The sequence below is a fragment of the Elephantulus edwardii genome, unplaced genomic scaffold, assembly GCF_000299155.1.
Source record: "Elephantulus edwardii isolate Elephantulus edwardi_28Jun2011 unplaced genomic scaffold, EleEdw1.0 scaffold00051, whole genome shotgun sequence".
Taxonomy (NCBI): domain Eukaryota; kingdom Metazoa; phylum Chordata; class Mammalia; order Macroscelidea; family Macroscelididae; genus Elephantulus; species Elephantulus edwardii.
This window is the reverse complement of record NW_006399801.1, coordinates 7,563,861-7,573,251: the sequence shown is the minus strand read 5'-3', so window position 1 is coordinate 7,573,251 and position 9,391 is coordinate 7,563,861. Positions and strand designations below refer to the sequence as shown.

The 9,391-nt window shown below is 39.0% G+C and overlaps 1 protein-coding gene and 1 pseudogene across 1 annotated transcript in view; one reads left to right on the top strand and one right to left on the bottom strand.

Annotated features, from left to right (window-relative positions):
- Window positions 1-9,391, bottom strand: part of HLCS (holocarboxylase synthetase (biotin-(proprionyl-CoA-carboxylase (ATP-hydrolysing)) ligase)) — a 270,601-nt gene that overhangs the window by 173,473 nt on the left and 87,737 nt on the right. The gene's annotated exons all lie outside the window — the stretch shown is intronic.
- Window positions 8,125-9,226, top strand: LOC102876045 (annotated as a pseudogene).

Below are 9,391 nucleotides of genomic sequence, written 5' to 3'. Positions count from 1 at the left end.
AAAAAACTGTGGTGTTTGATGATGTTGTTACAAACGATGATGTTGTTACAAACTGACTCATAGCTGATACTCCAGAGGGTTTTTGGAAGCAAAAATCAGGTGGGAGAAGAGTGCCCTTATTTCTCCCATGGAGCAGCTCGTGGATTTGAACCCAGTGCCTTTGGGTTAGCCGAATGGTATTAGTAAAGAATAATCAACATACTGGGGGCTGTCAAAAGAAAGAACAAATGAGTCTTACAAAAAATAAAATGAGAATGTTCCTGAAACCAATTACGGCAAATTTTCAGTTCACTTACTTTGGACATTTGATCAGTAAAGACTAATTGCTAGAAACGTTACAATGGCTGGTAAAGCAGAGGTTATGGCAAATGAGAGAAATCCTCAGTGAGGTGGACTGACCTAATGACCTCAAATATAGTAACAATCATGAAGACAGCATAGAGCCAGGCACAGCATAGAGTCTATTCTGTGATACATAACTCAGAAACAGCTTGGAGGTAACTAACAACACTAATGTTAGCTATTTACATATGATTTTGACTAGCTATTACTCTTAAAGATTCCAATTTATAAGAACCAGTTTCCCTGTCATTTCTTAAATATCTTTCTTTTTAGTTGTTGTTGTTGTCATGAGGTGTCACTCACTGTGATTCTATGCATATCAGCATAAAGTACTGCCTGGTCCTGCATCATCCTCATGACCACTGACATGCTCGAGCCAACTGTTGCAGCCAATCTATCTCCTTAGCAAGTGTCTTCTTTCTTTTCTACAGACCTATATCAAAGGTGTGTTTTCTGGTTTGAGGTTGAGACTAGGGTGTGGCAGATACTCACCACAGGATGTGAGCCGATTGGATTTGGCCTCGTATTGGTTTTTATGGGTCTCCCAAAATAAAACACGCTTGGAAGCAGGAGTGGCATCCACTTCCAAAAAAAAGCTTACCTCTCTAAACTCTACGAACTTGGAGAAAGATGAAAGTTTTGTGTTCAAGACTTGTTCACACAGTCGCTATGGGTTGTCTATGACTGTACGGCACTTAACAACTCTTAACAACATAGAGTTAAGTGCTAATTACTAGTGCTAAAAGAAAACTTAAAAGGGAAAACAGGCACTCTACTAACAAGAAATAGAATCCTGTTATTGGTAAATTTGGAGAGAGGAGGGTTTTCATCTTATTACTACAGGAGGTTACTATTAAGGAATCGTAGTTTGAAAGTATCCCTTAAACAGGAAACCTTAAAGTAAAATAGTACATTAGGAAAATAAAAGTGTCTTAACATTACCGACAAAAAGCTGGTTAACAAGGATTTACAATAAAGTGATGAACTCATTTTACTGGGCATCATAGAGACGCTCAAGACTAAAACTTAAAAATTGAGAGAAGAAAGTTAATGGCGCACAAGTCGGGTATGAGTGCTTGAAAGGATCTGGGCAAAGGCGTTTGGAAAAAGCCATCTTAAGGGGAGAATTCGGCACCTCTCTCCTTCACCCCACCCCTGCTGGAGCAATTATGGAATAAAGTTACATCAGAATATACATTAAGGAGAATATTTCAAATAATGAGAACATTGCTAATTATATCTTTTCTTTTTAACACAGGGTAGAACATTTTACAGCGACCCTGAGACCAGGCATGTGCCCAGCGGGGAGCCTCATATTCCGAGCACACTTGTAAAGCGCATGTCAGCAGGCTGGGTGATATGAGGTGTGAGAAATGAAAACTTTATGTGCATACAAATTTAGATTTTTAAAATATTTTCACTAGAGGCATAAATAAAGAGGAATTAGACCACTGGGATTTCAGAAAATGAGAATACAGACTGTGATTTTTGTCTTAAATTTTAGTACTGCAAGTCTCAAATACCTAAAGAGTAAATAATTCACCATCTCAGCACAAGTAACACTTTAGCTTTACTTTCTACCTTTTGTATCATTTCAGCTGTCTTGTTCAAAGAAAGAAATAACACTAGGAATGTTTAAGAAAAAGAAATAAGGGAGAAAACTTTATGAGCACAGAAAATATATAAACATGTATCTTTAACTGGTAAACATAAAATGTAAACTTAAAAGTCTTTACACATAGCAAATTTTCATAAATGTAAAATTTAATCATACTGCCATGAGAGGTTTCTTAGTTTTGCTTTTTAAAGAAATCTTCCATGGTGACTTTATTATAGAAATATTGGAATATACAGCAAAGGTGAATTTTACAAATGAACATTCATATACCCACCAGTATACCATTAGTATTCCCTCCTATCAAACCATCTATCCATTTATCTAACTTAGTGTTTTAGGTATTTCAAAGCAAATTGCAAGCATCTTCTCCTTAAAGGATCTCTGCCTGCATACCAGGAATGCCAGGTCGCCATCAAGTCAGTTCCAGCTCATGATGACCCATGTGTGTTCCACCAGCTGTTCAATGGCTGATATTCTGGAAGTAGACTGCCAAGCCTTTTTTTTTTTCTTTCTTTCTTTCTTCTTGAACCTAGTGTGTTAGTAGTCATTTCTACCAACCTATTGTTATGTGCTCTGGCATCAGAACTGACTCATAGATGACAAGCCAATGGCTGTAAATCACACAGGAGGAAACTGCCCATCCTTCTCCCTTTCAAGTAAGAAATGCCACTCTCACCCAGAAGGTTCCTTATGCCCCCTCCAGTTGCTCCACACCCTACCCTACAGAGGTAAACTCTGATGCAATTTTCCCCTATCACAGATTACTGAAAAATGTCAAAACTCATTCCTACTGCATCATAACCAACTTACAGGTCACCTTCCAGAGCGTTTCAAGAGGCTATCGATCGCACAAGAGAGATTACCTATCTTTCACTCGCAGAGCCATCAGTGGGTCTGAACCACCAGAGAGGTGCCACCTTTGGGGCTAGCAGCACAGCTCTCTACAGAGCAGGCCACCAGAGCTCTCGCTTTATAGACTTGTTGTTATGTGCCATCGAGTAGGAACTCATAGCTGATCCTCTAGCAGGCTTTCAAAGGCAGTATGTCGCGTGAAGAGAGACTGCCCGTCCTTCTCTCCTACAGCAGCTGGTGGATTCGACCCACATGACTTAAAGCTGGCAGTGTAACTCCTTACCACTAGGCCACCAGAGTGCCCTCTTCATAGACTGCTGCTGTTGTTAGATCCCACTGAGTCACCTACAACTCACAGTGACCTTATGAGCAACAGATCTAAATGTTACCCTGTCCTGTGCTATCCTCATCATCTCTGATATGCTTGAGCCCACTGTTTCTGTCATTTTATGTATCCACTGTACAGACACTTGTTCATGGCTTAGAACTGCATAAAATGAATTATAGGTGTGTTCTGTGTACTCTTTCATGGAAAGCTTCTTTTACTCTACATAAAGTTTTGAGACATAGGCACGTTGATGGATATCATTTATTCCTTTTTCTTGCTAAGTAGTGTTTCACAGTAACTATATTTTATCCATTCATCTGCTGTTGAACATGTGGGTTGTTTTCAGTTTAGGGCTATTAAAATACAGCTATTAGATACACTAATGTACAGGTCTTTGCACAGACATATGTTTTCACTTACCTAGAATAAATACCTAGACATCATATAGTTAGGTTATAGAGAGGTATATGTTTGCTTTTAGAAAACATACAAATTTTCCAGAGATTATACCATTTTTTCTTCTTACACTAATGAGGTTTGAGAATTGTAGTTGTTCTACATACTCATCATATTTGGTATGGTCAGTCTTTTTATTTCAAGTTCATCTAGGAGGTGTGTAGTGATTTGCTATTATGGTTTTAATTTGCATTTTCCTGAAGACAGCCAATGGTTTTTCATATGCTTATCTGGATACTGACCTTCATATTTTGTGAAGTGTGAATAAAATTCTGTTTTTCATTTTCAAATTGGGCTGTTAGTCATTTTAGAGGTTCTTGAAGTCTATTTTATGTAATGTTAAGTCACTCTCGTCTTTTTAGGCTTACTGCTGGCAAGGAATGTCTTTTTCCAAGCTTTTACTTTTTAAAAAAATTTTATTTTCTTAATTTTAATGAATGTTTACAGACTTTTAACCTGTGTTTTTATATTTAAAGTTTATCTTAAAAAGAACATATGCTCTTGCTTTATTTTATTCATTCAGACATTATTGTAGTAGTAATTCATTATCTCATAACACAATCAACACTCTTGGCACCAGCAGCCAGGAAATTAAAAGACGTATTGCAATGGGAAAGTCTGCTGTTAGAGACCTCGCCAAAGTACTGAAGAGAAAAAAAAAGTATTGAAGAGCAACGGTGTCAGTCTGGAGACTAAGGTGTGCCTGATACAGGCCATTGTCTTTGCAATCACTTGCTATGCATCAGAGAACCAGACAATGACTAGAGATGACAAGAAGAATTTACACCTTTGGACTGTGGTGTTGGAGAAGAGTATTGGATATACCATGGACTTATAGGAGATCGAACAGATTCATCCAGGAGAGGGTTAAACCACGCAGATCCTTGGAGGCAAGGATTCTGAAGCTTCGTCCAACATACTTTGGACATGTTGCAAGGAGGGATCAGTCCTTGGAGAGGCGTGTAATACTTGGGAGGACAGAGGGACAGCACAAGAGAGGAAGACCCTCAATGAGATGGATTGATTCAATGCCTGAGGTAATGAGAGTATATGTGTCAGAAACAATAAGAATGGCACAGGACAGAGCAGGGTTTAGGGCTGTTGTTCATAGGGTCACTATGAGTTGCAAGCAACTCGAGAGCACATAACAACAACATAATTATTGATAGTTTGATAGGTCTTTCATTTTGCTATTTTTGTTTGTTTTTTCGTTCCTTCCATTTTTTGTGTGACTATTTTTTTACTCCTGCTCCTTCTTGCATTGTTTTTGTTAAGTGCCGTTGAGTCATATGCAACTCATAGCGACCCTATGAACAAAAGACCTGGACACCTGTATAACTTTTGTCCTTTCTCCAGGTTCATAGAGTTTCCGGTGGCAAGCTATTTTGGAAGTGGATGCCACTCCTGCTTCCAAGCTTGTTTTAATCAGAGATTCCACCAAACACTGTCCACGATGGGTAACCATTATCGCATTTGACACATCAGTGTTACAGTGTTCAGCATCACAACAACCACGAGTTACCTCTGTACAGCAAGTGGAGAGGCCAGGACTAACTATATGACCTGGAAGAATGTTACACCAAAAACAAAAACAGGCCTGAGGGCCGCAGATTAGAGTCACCTGCCTTTGGCTTGGTAGCATCACTTTCTGTTCACTAGGCCAACTGGTCTCTCTCTAAGCTGTTGTTAAGTGCTATCAAGTCGTAGGCAACTCTTAGCAACCCTATGAATGAAAGACCTGGACACTTGTATAACTTTCATCCTTTCTCCAGGTTCATAGGGTTTCTGGAGGCAAGCCAGCTTGCCTTCTTGAATTATTTAGGTATTTTTAGCATTATAATTCATTCATTGACTTTTTTATTATTTCCTTAAATTCTTTTAAAAGCAGATTATAATTTTTTAAAAAGTGGCCAGTTTCCATCAAGTTCATTCTAATTCATGGTGACTCCATGTTGTGTCACAATAAAATTATTCTCCATATGATTCTCAATGGGTTTTTTCTTTTTTAGTTAATCTAACTTTACTGAAGAAAAATAAATCAATTACTAGTAGAGCTATTAATCACTCATCCATTAACCACTTACAACATTCATTCAGTGCTATCAAGTCATTATTCTGATGTACCTCTGAGTGGACTTAAACCTCCAATTTTTCAGTTAGCAGACAAGTGTACTAACCTGAGCTATCCAGGGGGATTACTTATCTACTGAAATGCATCCACATTAAGTGTATAAGCCTTATAATTATATAAGTCCATTTATCATTCTTTCGGTCTTTTAAGTTAGCATTGTCATGGATTATATTAATATAAATAAGACTACATGAGATGGCTTATCACTTTTGCCTTTGACAACATGTATATTTTAAAGAAACTGTTAACCATATTTCAGATTTATCCACATAATTACTCTTACTCTTATTGTCATAGCTCTTTACTCCTACCTAAAAATCCAAGTTTCCATCTGGTATTACTTCCTACAACCTTTGGAACTTCTCTTGGCATTTCTTTCCAACTTGAACTAAGAGTAATTTTCTCAGTGTTCTTATATTTGAATATATATTTTGCCTTTGTTGCAGAAAACTACATTGAGTATAGAATTCTGAGTTAATCTTTTTTTTTTCTTTTTCTTTGAGCCCCTTAAAAATATTATGGTTCCCTTCTCCTCTGGCCTACATATAGTCTTGATAAGATCTGTAGATGTTCAAAGTCTCATTCCTTTTCAATAAAAACAGAAGTTGGTTCTTTGAAAAGAGCAATAAAATGGACAAACCTACCTAGACTGGAAAAGAAAGGAAGAGAAAATATGCAAATAGCCAAAATAAAGACTTAAAGAGGAGACATTACAATTGACCCAACAGATATGAAGAGAATTATGACATAATACTGTTAGCAAGTGGTGAATGGGCTTCTGTCTCTCTTGCCTGGTGGGAAGTTGTCTTGACTGGGAGACAACAGGAAGGTCAGTGCCACAGATGCACCAAAGAGCATACAGCAATCCTAGTGTCTCTTAAAGAGTCATCATTTGGCTTGCCTAAAGTAATCCCAATGTGGGCCAAGGCCTTGCTGCAGCAAATGGCGTGTGACCAGGGCCTCAGAAGCTCAACAGTCGCCAAGGTCAGGATGTCTACCTTGCAGAGAAAGACACAAAGAGGCAAGAGTGAAAGTGAAAGCAAAAATAACTTGCTAATGAAAGTACATTCCAGAGAAAGGAAGGAAAATAATTGGCAAGAACAACCAATTATGAGGGAGGTAGGTGCTTCTATAGTAAATTTTAAGCAAATGAAAGACAGTACTGTTTTGACCAATGATGATGTTGCTGGAGGTTTCCACTCCAGTCCACACTTAGTCTCACGCAGTACTTTCCTGCACTTTTTGAAGCACTGGCATCTTCTTTAAAAGGTAACATGCACATCTCTGGGTTGTGACTGGATAAGGACTAGCCTTTGCCCTCTACTGGAGCCTTAACACTACATGGGCTCAGGCCGTGCTCTAATAACTTGTTTGGCAACGTCCCAGCAGAAACCACAAGGTGATGTATGATTTTTACTCTCCCTTTGACTTGTCTTCCTTCTGCTTTTGCCCCAAATTATTTAAACTAATGAACTCCTAACAATGCTATGAACAACAACAAACTTTATGTGGCAAAAACTGGGTATCTCAGATGAAATGGACAAATCATAGATTCATAAAAAGGACTCAAACTGACTTAAGAGGAATGAAAATGTCTCAACAGATCCATTAAAAGTGAAGAAATAAAATGATCAAAACCTCCTCACAACAACAAAACAACCAAAACAAAAGTCTAGGACCAGATAACTTCCCTAGGGAAGTCTACCAAACCTGTTTTTTTTTTAAAAAATAATAAATTATTTTATACTGGATTACATAAAAAGTTCATGAAGCTCATATACATTGTTTTTCACACCAGACCTTTCCCCCTTCCTTTACCTATCCCTCCCTCCACTCATCAAATTGTATAATCCTATATTTAACCCCCACCTTGGATCTTTGAACATACTCTACAATAATGATCCTATACAGTATTTGTCTTTATGCGACTGAGTTAGTTGACTCAGCACAATGCTCTCCAGTCCCTCTCATATTCTACCAAACATTTTAAAAAGAACTACCATCGATTTCCCAGCTGCAGCTTTGTCGTCCCACACGCCCTTACCCAGAGTGCCTGGCCCACAAGGTGCAGGCATGCCCAGTGTGGGAACAGCTGGACTGTCTTGGGAGTACCGGGCAGGTGCCCAGCCAAGCAGGTGAGGTGATGGGCGAGGGCCAAGGACTCAATGGAATGGTAGCAGAAATGCCAGGTAGGCGTAGACCCCAATGCGCCAGCCTACAGGATGCAGAGCAGCAGGGCTTTGGTGGCTGGGTCTGTGAGAACAGGAAGGGCCTAAGAGGGAGCTTGTGGTTTGCTGTTCCCAGGGCTGCAGAAGAGGCCCTGGATGAGATGAGGCCTGAGGGTTTAGAAGGCAGAGCATCCAGACTGTGTCAGCTGGTAGAGGAGACGGTGCAGAGATGGCTGACAATATCAAAACCTTCCTCCAGGGCTTCGCCAAAGGCATCAAAGACTCCATCTGGGGTTTCTGTACCACCTCAATGCTGGATGCTCGAATACAGCAGAAGGAAGAACAGAGATGAAGACCGGCAAGAAGAGTCCTGGAGCAGAGAAGGCAAAGTATACAGAGGAAAGGAGTGGGCCTCATATTAATAGTAGGATTATCATGTGCTGTGTCTGGAATGGAGGTGTTTTCTGGTTTAGTTTCATGTTATTTTGCTAAGAGTTTATTCCTTTGCATCAATGAGTAACAGTACAAATTTTTGGTGGTCCATCACTGAATGGAGATATTTGGTCATGGCTGAAATTCTTTCTTAGGTCAGTTTTCAGTGATGTCTTGGTGCTCCTCCTGTTCATGCTTAGCAAAGCTGTCAATGCCATTTGGTTCCAAGATATAGCTATTCTGGCATTTGAGGTATCAGGGAGGAAGCTTTACCTGTTCTCTAGTGTCAGTAAAATAATTGCTGATATGCTTTTCAACCTTTTGCTGCAAGCTCTTTCCTTTTCCAGGGGATGTGTGAGTCTCTTCCCCATCCATCTTGTTGCTCAGCTGGTTAGTCTCCTGCATGTGTCCCTTCAATATTCATTTTACTGCTTTGAATATCACTTAATAAAGAAATTTAAGTGCACCAGCAATTGTCAAACATAAAAAGGAACTGACCAAAGATAGGATAAATAATGTATACCGCATTGAAACACATGAGGGAGAAAACTGTTTAAAAGGGATATGTGATTAGGTATTATTGTCATGACAGGAGTCCAGAATGAAGGCTGCACAGTGGAGTAGACCTGGAGGGAGGGATTGTATAACAATGAAAGAATTTTTCTTTTACTTTTCAAATAGAAGAGTGTACTGGGGGGGGGGGGCAGAGAGAAAAATGCAACAATGAATGAATGGAAATCCAAAGTCTCTGTAAATTTTCATTAAAATTAATAATTTTTTTTTTTAAAAAAAGGAACTGACCTAATTATTTTGGATTTGGTTTGCCCTTGGCTTTCCTCACAGCAAAGCAGTCCTCCTACATTACCAGGGGCTGCCTTTTCTCGATCCTCTTTCCTTTATTCATTAATCAAGGACCTCTCCAAAATACTAAAGAGCAAGGATATCAGTTTAAAGACTAAAGTATGCCTGATCTAAGTTAGGACCTTTTGGTTTACTTCTATGCATCTTAAAGCTGGATAATGAATAATGATAACAGAAGAATCAATGGCTTGGAACTGTGGTGT